This window comes from Lampris incognitus, chromosome 3 (genome assembly GCF_029633865.1).
Source record: "Lampris incognitus isolate fLamInc1 chromosome 3, fLamInc1.hap2, whole genome shotgun sequence".
Classification (NCBI taxonomy): Eukaryota; Metazoa; Chordata; class Actinopteri; order Lampriformes; family Lampridae; genus Lampris; species Lampris incognitus.
The window spans coordinates 68,344,390-68,354,909 of NC_079213.1; positions in this window are offsets into that span (position 1 = coordinate 68,344,390).

Consider the following 10,520-nt stretch of genomic DNA (forward strand, 5'->3'; position numbering starts at 1 on the left):
CATTGACATCAATAGCTCTGATAACGACTGTCGTTGCTAAACATCAGAACACAAAAGAGCCATTGACATCAGTAGCTCTGATAATGACTCCAAAGTGGCTAAATATCTGAGTTTCATCACCAGCCAGTCAGACTAGCTTGGTCTAGTCAGAAAGGCACTAACTGAGGAAGCCTCTTGGATGAGGGGCGAACCGTCTTCACGGATATATAACCAAGTCCAGTTGTACTTGATTCAATTCCTTTGGATAACTATGACCTGGATGAATGAGAACATTCACAGACAGATATCAGGAGTGATTCGTGACAGAAGGGTACCAGCAAGAGTTAAAGGGAAGGTTTACAAGATGGTTGTGAGACCAGCTATGTTGTACGGTTTGGAGACAGTGGCACTGATGAAAAGACAGGAGGTGGAGCTGGAGGTGGCAGAGTTGAAGATGCTACGATTTTCATTGGGAGAGGTGAAGAAGGACAGGATTAGGAACGAGTATATTAGAAGGACAGCTCAGGTTAGACGGTCTGGAGACAAAGCAAGAGAGGCAAGATTGAGATGGTTTGGACATGTGTGGAGGAGAGATGCTGGGTATATTGGGAGAAGGATGCTGAATATGGAGCTGCGAGGGGAGAGGAAAAGAGGAAGGCCAAAGAGATTTATGGATATGGTGAGGGAGAACATATAGGTGCCTGGCATGACAGGAAGATGTAGTGGACAGGAAGAGATGGAAACAAATGATCCGCTGTGGATACCCCTAACGGGAGCAGCCGAAAGTAGAAGTAGTAGTAGTAGTAGTAGTAGTAGTAGTAGTAGTAGTAGTAGTAGTAGTAGTAGTAGGGAAAGGTGAACATTACTGAGACAAAATCAGATTAGATTTAAGGTGACTATAGCTTAAAATGACTACAGCATCATTTCAGATCACAAAAGGAATGAGTGAAAAACTAAGAAAAGTACAAAAAAACAAATATTTTTAAAACAGTAGTATCATTTGACAAAAAACTCTTAAGATACAAATAACATGCTAAAGTCCTAGTAAGGCTAAAGTGTGTATCATGCATGTTGTTCATGAACTGCATTGTCATGTCATCTCCTACTCTTCCTGTCTTCCTGGTTTTCCTGCACGTCTTTACTTTATACCAGCGGTCGGGAACCTATGGCTCGCGAGCCATATATGGCTCTTCCGGTCACGGCATATGGCTCCCAGACAATTTTGAGTTGAAAAAAAATCAGTTTGGAACTGATTTTAAAATACTTGTAATATTTCTTAATAATACTGTGTCATTTTAAAGTAAACAGAAATTAGTTTTGAAGATACATTTCGCGGTTCACGGGTCACCCGTGGGTCGGGTCGGGAACCAATGGCTCGCGAGCATGTCCGGGTCATTGTAAAGGCGAAGAAATCAATTTTATCAGATAGCCAACTAGTTTATCCGCTTCAACCCTTGTAACGGAAAAGATGGCGAAAAGAAAAAAAGACGATGATTACCGTGCATTCCAGGCTGCGTGGACAGAGGAATTTGCATTTGTGGAGAGCGCAGGATCTGCGGTATGTCTAATATGCAATGATAAAATTGCATCGATGAAACGGTCAAATATAAAGCGGCACTTCGATACGCACCATGCTTCATTTGCATGGAAATATCCAGCGGGGGACAGCAGGAAAAGGGCATGCGAGGAGCTACAGCGGAGAGTGCAGACGAGTCAGCAGCAACTACGTGTGTGGACCAAGCAAGGTGACGGGAATTCCGCTAGCTTTGCGGGGGCTTTGGCAATAGTAAGGAATGGAAAGTCATTCACAGATGGCGAGTATGCCAAAACATTCATGCTTGATGTGGCCAATGAACTGTTTGATGACTTCCCAAATAAAGACAAGATAATCAAACGAATAAAAGACACGCCCCTGTCAGCAAGAACTGTGCACGATCGTAGCATCATGATGGCAGATCAAGTCGAGGAAACACAAATTAAGGACATAAACGCCGGGACATACTTTTCTCTCGCGTTAGATGAGTCAACAGACGTTAGCCATCTATCTCAGTGCAGTATCATTGCCAGGTATGCTGCAGGTGACACACTGCATGAGGAAAGCTTGGCTGTTTTGCCAATGAAAGGGACAACAAGAGGAGAGGATTTATTCACGTCTTTCATGAAGTTTGCTAAAGAAAAAAAAACTACCGATGGATAAACTTATTTCTGTCTGTACTGATGGTGCACCCTGTATGTTGGGGAAGAACAAAGGATTTGTAGCGCTTCTCCGTGAACATGAAAAGAGAGCCATCCTAAGTTTTCATTGCATCCTGCACCAGGAGGCGCTTTGCGCTCAGACGTGTGGCCAGGAGCTTGGCGAGGTGATGTCACTGGTCATTCGAGTGGTCAACTTTATTGCTGCCCGAGCTTTAAATGATCGCCAGTTTAAAGCTCTGTTAGAAGAAGTTGGGAATCATTATCCCGGTCTGCTTTTACACAGCAACGTGCGTTGATTGTCAAGGGGGAAGGTGCTCAGCCGTTTTGCAGCTTGCCTGAGTGAAATCCGGACTTTTCTTGAAATGAAAGGCGTCAGGCATCCTGAGCTAGACAACACTGACTGGCTCCTGCAGTTTCACTATCTCGTGGACATAACTGGCCATCTGAACCAGCTCAATGTGAAAATGCAAGGTATTGGAAATACAATCTCATCCCTTCAACCAGCAGTGTTTGCATTTGAAAGCAAGCTGGAAGTCTTTCTCAGGGACATTGAAACAGGTCGTCTTCTGCACTTTGAAAGACTGCAACAATTTAGAGATGCATGCTTAGCAAGTGACTCCACTCAACATCTGGATCTCCAGCAGCTAGCTGGCTTTACGTCCAATCTCCTGCAGTCATTCAAAGCACGTTTTGGAGAATTTCGTGCGCGCACTGGTCTTTTCAAGTTCATCACTCATCCACATGAGTGTGCTGTGGATAAAATCGACCTGACATGCATCCCCGGGGTCTCTATCGGAGACTTTGAGCTGGAAGTTGCTGACCTGAAGGCATCAGACATGTGGATGAGTAAGTTCAAGTCACTTAATGGAGAGTTTGAAAGTCTTGCGCGACAGCGAGCAGAGCTGGCGAGGGAACACATGTGGACAGAAATGAAAAATCTTCAACCTGAAGACCAGCTGATTCTTAAAACTTGGAACGAGCTTCCTGTGACATACCACACAATGCAGCGTGTGAGTATTGCCGTATTGACCATGTTTGGCTCTACATATGCATGTGAGCAGTCATTCTCGCATATGAGGAACATTAGGACCAACCTACGCTCACGTTTAACTGATGGAAGCCTCAACGCCTGCATGAAGCTCAACCTCACCATGTATGAACCAGACTACAAGGCCATCAGCAAAACCATGCAGCACCAGAAGTCGCATTAAAAGTAAGACATATTTAAATATTATACGTTAAAAATACTATATGGCTCTCAATGAAATATATTTAGAAATATTTGGCTTTTATGGCTCTCCCAGTCAAAAAGGTTCCTGACCCCTGCTTTATACCATCTCACACAGCAAAAAAGCACCACAAAAAAATCCTTTACGGGAAGTCAGGCACATAGACTGAAAGACAACTGAGTCAACCTGACTGTCCCAAGACAGCGCATTAGTCTATTTTCATCCACAACCTGGTCATGTTAACTATCAACAAATAACAAGCGCTCTCCCGTGGATATTGTCCTTGAAAAGCTCCCTGAAGGCCTCACTGAGCTCATAGAGACAGACAACCGTTGCGCGGGGCTCTGTGGGGGACACCTAGAAGCTTTCATCTTTGTCTTCATGTCACTCTCACAGCCTTGGTGACAGTGACATGAGCAGCGGCAGGAAAGAGACCCTGACATAACGCTGGCACGCATGTGCTTCTGCCGCAAGCACGTGTATGGCTTTCTGATTTTATCACGGGTAACTCCCCATAAATCCACACGTAAATAAGCATATGGGTGTGTGTGTGTGGGTGTGTGTGTGTGTGTCTTTACCTCTCCAGCATAGGTGAGGCAGTTGATGCACTGGGTTGTCAGGGCAACCTCATCTTTTGACAAGTGAAAAGAGAGTGTCTCATGCACACACGCATGCAAATGCAAGTACAATCACACACACACGCACACGCACATGCACACGCACGCACACACACACACACACACACACACACACACACACACCGCTGCATGAGATTCCAATGAGCCACATGCCACTCTTGACACACCACTCAAACCTTTCAGTGGTTTCCATTCAGTCTGACAGATGTGCCTCAGATGTGAGGAAAAGATGGAGGAGGCAGTGATGATGTGAATGGGGTGAAGGAGGGAGAAAAGGGTGATGAGGAAATTGAAAGGAAAGGGGGATGATGACAGGAAAGGCGGAGATTCAGGGAGCAACAACGTGGAGGGAGGGAAAGAGCAGAGGAGATGGGTAGGATATTGGGAAGAGACAGACGGGGGCCTCTTTTTCCGACAATGACAGCTCTTGGAAGTAAACAGTGTTTTTAAGAGTGGCGCTATAGCAGCCTGTTCATTACATACCGGTGTTTCTCAAAGCACTACTTACAGTCAGCAGCACACAGCTGTTATTTAAGTGCATCCATTTGAAAGATGCTGAAATGTTTGACTTTTTTTTTTAAATAGACGATGAAGGGAGCTGTCTCTAAGTTAGATATGTCTTGCCAATGCATCAAATACCACATTGAAATAAACACCCTCAACAGATAACAGTAAAACAACACCCATCGTGCACTTATAGCCACCTGTTGTTACTTTCAATACAATCGGCATATGTTCCTGGCTTTAATGGTACTTCATAGGGGCGCGGGCCTTGGGGGCCCAGGCCTGTCCAATAAGGCCACTGTGCCCCCTCAGTTGAATTCTCTCCCTGACAAAATAAATAAAACTGAAATACTTTTACAGCTGCAAGTAAACCGGTTTCCCCCACCATAAAAAAGATATGCGTGTTAGCAGGGGCGGAGCGTGGGTCTCAGCACAAAGGGGGCGGAGCTGTCAAGTGTAAAAATGCTTATTCACTCCCCCTTCTGGCAGTGTGACGCAGTTATACCTCACAACCAATCACAGATGGATCACAGCTCCGATGCATTCATGAATAGTCGTAAAAAAGGCGATAGCCTTTATAGGCGCCGTTAATATCTATGTATAGGGGCCCCGTACTGCACCATATTTTATATCATTAGCCGACTTTACGAGTGTATCACTGAATGCGTCGGAGTCCCGAGACCCTGTGTGTTCACGGACGCTCGTAAACTCGGCAACAGAGCTCCAAACGGGGCCCCCCGACCTTGTGGGCCCTGGGGCGACTGCCCCCATGGCCCCACTCTGGCTCCGCCACAGCGTGTTAGGGTTAGTGCGCCTGTCTGTGACCCTGACCGAGGCACGGCAAGACGAACTGGAGTTGGTCCCCGGGTGCTGCACGGCGGCTGCCCGCTGCCCATCGCTACACAGCTAGGATGGGTTTCATGCAGAGTGTAATTTCCCTGTGGGGATCATTAAAGTATCTCAACCCCCCCCTCCCAAAAAAAAATCAAAACACTGACGTCATACAATTTGGTAATGGAAGAGTTGACACTGTAATCCAAAATAAAGCACAAAACAATGACAGTTTGCATTTAGGAAAGCATTTCTTATGAAAAAATAACCCCTTTGCTAGCCAACTAAAAACAACTACCACATTGTATGACCAGCCAATTGTATATATATGTATATATATATATATATATATATATATATATATATATATATATATATACACTCACCGGCCACTTTATTAGGCACACCCGTCCAACTGCTCATTAACGCAAATTTCTAATCAGCCAATCACATGGCAGCAACTCAATGCATTTAGTCACGTAGACATGGTCAAGGCGATCTGCTGCAGTTCAAACCGAGCATCAGAATGGGGAAGAAAGGTGATTTAAGTGACTTTGAACGTGGCATGGTTGTTGGTGTCAGACGGGCTGGTCTGAGTATTTCAGAAACTGCTGATCTACTGGGATTTTCACGCACAACCATCTCTAGGGTTTACAGAGAATGGTCCGAAAAAGAGAAAATATCCAGTGAGCGGCAGTTCTGTGGGCGAAAATGCCTTGTTGATGCCAGAGGTCAGAGGAGAATGGCCAGACTGGTTCGAGCTGATAGAAAGGCAACAGTAACTCAAATAACCACTCATTACAACCGAGGTATGCAGAAGAGCATCTCTGAATGCACAACACGTCGAACCTTGAGGCAGATGGGCTACAGCAGCAGAAGACCACACCGGGTGCCACTCCTGTCAGCTAAGAACAGGAAACTAGGGCTACAATTCGCACAGGCTCACCAAAATTGGACAATAGAAGATTGGAAAAATGTTGCCTGGTCTGATGAGTCTCGATTTCTGCTGCGACATTCGGATGGTAGGGTCAGAATTTGGCGTCAGCAACATGAAAGCATGGATCCATCCTGCCTTGTATCAACGATTCAGGCTGCTGGTGGTGGTGTAATGGTGTGGGGGATATTTTCTTGGCACACTTTGGGCCCCTTAGTACCAATTGAGCATCGTGTCAACGCCACAGCCTACCTGAGTATTGTTGCTGACCATGTCCATCCCTTTATGACCACAGTGTTCCCATCTTCTGATGGCTACTTCCAGCAGGATAATGTCACAAAGCTCGAATAATCTCAGACTGGTTTCTTGAACATGACAATGAGTTCACTGTACTCAAATGGCCTCCATAGTCACCAGATCTCAATCCAATAGAGCACCTTTGGGATGTGGTGGACCGGGAGATTCGCATCATGGATGTGCAGCCGACAAATCTGCAGCAACTGCGTGATGCTATCATGTCAATATGGACCAAACTCTCTGAGGAATGTTTCCAGTGCCTTGCTGAATCTATCCCACGAAGGATTAAGGCAGTTCTGAAGGCAAAAGGGGGTCCAACCCGGTAATAGCAAGGTGTACCTAATAAAGTGGCCAGTGAGTGTATATGCATCCTGGGTCGTCCTCTGTGTGGAGTTTGCATGTTCTCCCCGTGGGTTTCCTGCGGGTGCTCCAGGTTCCTCCTACAGTCCAAAGACATGTAGGTCAGGTGACTCGGCCGTACTAAATTGTTCCTAGGTGTGAATGTGTATGAGTGAGTTGGCCCTGTGATGGACTGGCGGCCTGTCCAGGGTGTCTCCCCGCCTGCTGCCCAATGACTGCTGGGATAGGCTCCAGCATCCCCGTGACTCTGAGAGCAGGATAAGCAATTCAGATAATGGATGGATGGATGGATGGATGGATGGATGGATGGATGGATGATCATAGAGACGTTAGGCGGGTGGCACTAATGTCGACATTTCCTTGGCGGTAAACAAAGCTAAAACTTAGCGATGTGGAAAACTTACAGGCTCCAGCTGTTCTAGCAGTGAGTTCATAAACCCAATTACGCACCTTGGGAAAATGTCTCCCCTGGTTTGTACACTGTGCTATTATTTAAGAATGGTATCGTCGGCTCTTTTGTAATTGTGGCTACGTTTCTGGATGAGCGCACATATAGTTGTATAATTATGCATACCGGCTCCTGATGAGGCCTAAAGGATGTTGTTTATCCTTTAATTTGTTGTGTAACCTTTGCCTCTTGCAGTACTGTATTAAATGCAAAATATTTAACGGCTTCCCCCCTGAGCATCTTAGTTTACAACCTCTGGTTTTGTGGATGCAGTACGTGTGCGCCTGTGCACACAACTGACAGGATGTAATATGTACGCTTCTCTGTTGTAGTTTATTTCTTTCAAGAAACGTGATGTTAATTATACATACACTCAATAAAAGCTATGAGAGGTGAACAAAATGCCCCCTCGTCACAGCTGATGGCCCATCCGTTCCTTATGCCTTGTACTTGCCCTTAGCCACAAAGAACTACAGCTAGCCTCGGAGTTGTGTAGGAGTGACAATATTTGCCCTCTGGACAAGGGGTTGTCAGTTACACAGGCACTTTATTCAGGTGTGAAAACTTTTTAGCAAAAAAATGTCCCTACAGAAGGATCCTGTACACGAAACTGGGAAGTACTCTGCAGAAAAACAACAACTTGTGGGTGGCCTTGCAGTTGCAGTCATTGTCGGAACAGCGACGGAGCGCGACATCGCCATTAAGGCAAGGACACCGCCACCACAAGAATAAGAGGAAGAGGAGCGAGTCGAGACCGGCTAATGTACATCAGTCGAGGGACGCACAATACACAGCTGTTTTTTTATTTTGAGATACTTTATTAAACCCCGTGTGGAAATTACGCTCGGGAAGCCGCCGTGCAGCACCCCGGGGACGGACCCCAGCTCGTCTTGCCACGCCTCGGTCAGGGGCACAGACAGGAGTACTAACCCTAACACGCGTGTCTTTTTCATGCATGTGTTTCACTGCACATCAACAAATTATGGAATATTTTTTTCATGAAGATAATTTTCTCCCCTTTCCTGTCGCTTCTCCAGCAGCTCACCACTTCAGCTGCACCAACGACCAAAGTTGGAAAATACAGGCCTAAAAATATTATACATGAAGGTTAAAAATTGTGATTAGCCTTGCATGAGAAAGTCAGGTGTTTTTTCCCCCTTAAGATGCACTTATCTTTCTAAGACGACTCAGAGTCATTTTTAAGAGTGTCTCATGTTAAACCTTGCAAATGACAGAGGCTTAGCAAGATGGATGAAATGATCATCTTAGCCTTGAGATGCTTTTGAGAAAGGGGGCGCAGATCAGAAGGGTGCGATAACAAGCCCTTATCTAACTCCTGATGGGCCCGTTTCTTAAAGAGAGAGAGGGAGAGAGTAGAGAGACCGAGTGGAAAACAGACACGTCCATCTGTCTTTTCATATCTTGCCACAGCTTTGCTTTTCTTCTGTCACTCCTCTGTCAGTTGAATGTCATTCTGTCATCCCATCTCTCTGTGTGTTAGTCCAATGCGCGCCCCCTCCTCCCCAATGAAACAGAGGGCACCGCAGTCCATTCCCCTTTGACCAACCTTATCTCCTTATCATGTAGTGCTCCCCTTGGTGCCCATACGGCTCCCTATCTGTGCGCCACCTGCTGTCAGCAGCATTCACACCGTGTTAGCGCTGGTCAACACAATTTTTCTTGCATGGGGTTTTTCAACGGATTCTAGCTAACTTTTGGGTGCTGAATCCAAATCTGGCATTAGTTTTTGCCTATCACATCAGGTTTTTGAACTATGAAAAATCATTATTTTTGAGAAAACAGCAATTTTACACTCAAAGTTAAAAAAAACACTGTTGCATTAGAAGATCGATAGATGCAAAAATGATTATGTAACGGGGGCAGTCCTATGCTGTTCTATGCTGGTCAGCCTGCTGCACGCCCGTCACTCTCATCATTAGCTCTGCGTTGTGTTCTATTTTCGGTGGGGCCCCAGGTGTTGTGGGGGGCCCTCAGTCTCTCATCATCCTCATCATCATCATGATCAAGGAAGGAGGGGGGACACACAGGACTCTATTTGGCCCACCTTGCCATTTATTTTGGTTTCAAACCCTTCGACAAACGTCCAGTCCTCCAGCGGGAGCGGTGTTTCTTACGGACGTGGGGGTCGAAGTTCAACCACTGCCCGGACTTCACTCGTGTGCGTTAGAAGGAGAAACCGTCCACGGGACTCCGATGTAAGAAAGGATAAACAAGTATTTTATCCCACAGCTTGCAGTATCTTCTTACAGGGATACTCAAGGTTACGTTCTCCTCAACCAGCAAACCTGTCCTACCGTAAGAAACACGCGTGGCTCGGCTCGATCGCTGCTTGAGACTCCTCCCACAAAACAAAAATGGCCTCTCCCGCGTTCCCTCTTCCGTGTACCCACAAGACATCTCTCTTAAAGCGACAGTACACGTATATGACGGTCGTTGTAAGACATACATAAAAGTAAATAATGACATAAAATAAAATGTAGTAAACACAAATAACAGCACACAGACAGGATTTGGTGATATTTCATACTCAAACAAAATAAAATAAAAACATTAATTTTAACCTGGTTACAATTACAATGAATAAATAAACACTCAGCCTAGCATGAAATTACTTAGGAAATGAATAGGAGTCATTTTTATCCCTACCAAGATTGCCAGACTAGATGGTCAACTTTTGTAAAATCCTGAATAAAGAGCATACAGATAGCACAAACACTTGATGTGATAGAGCAAATCTGAGCTCAGATTTGGATTCAGCGGCCCAAAATGAGCCAAAAACAGTTTCCAAAGTCCATGCAAGAAAAAAAACTATATTTTTGTAGACCAGTGAATTATCAATGAGGGAACTGCACCATTTTGTTTTTCCAGAGATCTACTTCTCCCCAATTGTATCTGGCCCATTACCCCTCTTCCAAGTCATCCTGGTCACTGCTACGCCCCCTTTGCCAATCCGGAGAGGGCTGCAGACTGCCACTTTTCACCCGACAGTGAGGAGTTTCACCAGGGGGATGTAGCGTATGGGAGGATCCCAATATTCCTCCCTGTTCTCCCCCCCACCCCGAACAGGCACCCCGACCAACCAG